This window comes from Triticum dicoccoides, chromosome 5A (assembly GCF_002162155.2).
Source record: "Triticum dicoccoides isolate Atlit2015 ecotype Zavitan chromosome 5A, WEW_v2.0, whole genome shotgun sequence".
NCBI lineage: Eukaryota > Viridiplantae > Streptophyta > Magnoliopsida > Poales > Poaceae > Triticum > Triticum dicoccoides.
Window position 1 is genome coordinate 650,181,793 of NC_041388.1, and position 1,175 is coordinate 650,182,967.

Here is a 1,175-nt window from a genome sequence, read left to right on the forward strand (position 1 = left end):
CGGGCCAGCGGCGGGAGCGGCGATGTGGGGCTCGCGGGAGCTGACATGGCGGCGGCGGGTGGATCCGGACGTGTCCGGCCGGACAAAAAAAATGTCCGCCGGCGCGAGAGGTGGGTGGTTCTAGGGTTTCGTCCGTGAATTGAAATGGGGGGTCTTTATATAGAGGTGGAGGGAGCTAGGAGAGTCCAAATGAGGTGCGGTTTTCGGCCACGCGATCGTGATCGAACGCTCTAGATGGTGAAGAGGGTTTTGGTGGGTTTTGGGCCAAATTGGAGGGGTGTTGGGCTGCAACACACACGAGGCCTTTTCGGTCCCTCGGTTAACCGTTGGAGTATCAAATGAAGTCCAAATGGTACGAAACTTGACAGGCGGTCTACCAGTAGTAAACCAAGGCCGCTTGGCAAGTCTCGGTCCAATCCGGAAATGTTTAATCCCCACACATGAAAGAAAGGTAGAAATGACCACCGGAGGAGAACGGAGCGCCGGAATGCAAAACGGACAACGGGGAAAATGCTCGAATGCATGAGATGAACACGTATGCAAATGCAATGCACATGATGACATGATATGAGATGCCCGACAACGATATCAACACACGGAGACAAAAACCTAAACCCGAGAAAAATAGAATAACTTAAGGCCGGAAATGGCAAGAGTTGGAGTACATATCGGGAAAATCATATCTGGGGTGTTACACCGGACCAGTGATAGATTTCATATCTGTGGCTGTACACCGTTACGGCGTCCCCCACAGCATCATCGCCAATAACGTCTTGAACTTCACAGCCGACGATGTAAAAACTTGGTGCAACAAAATGGGCATTAAGCTCGATTATGCCTCTGTCTATCACCCACAAACTAACGGTCAAGTCGAGTGAGCAAATGGTCTTATCATGAGCGGCATTAAACCCAGATTAGTGAGATCCTTGAAGGAATCAGATACGCACAGGGTGGAGGAGCTTGACTCCATACTATGGGGGCTGCGGACCACGCCGAATCGCACTACCGGATACACACCGTTCTTTATGGTGTATGGCGCAGAGGCAGTACTGCCCAGCGACATCATTCATGACTCACCTCGAGTGTGTATGTACGAAGAGAATGAAGCCGAGCTTGATCGGTAGGACAGTTTGGACACCCTGGAGGAGGAGCGTGACGTGGCAAAAGCCCGCTCC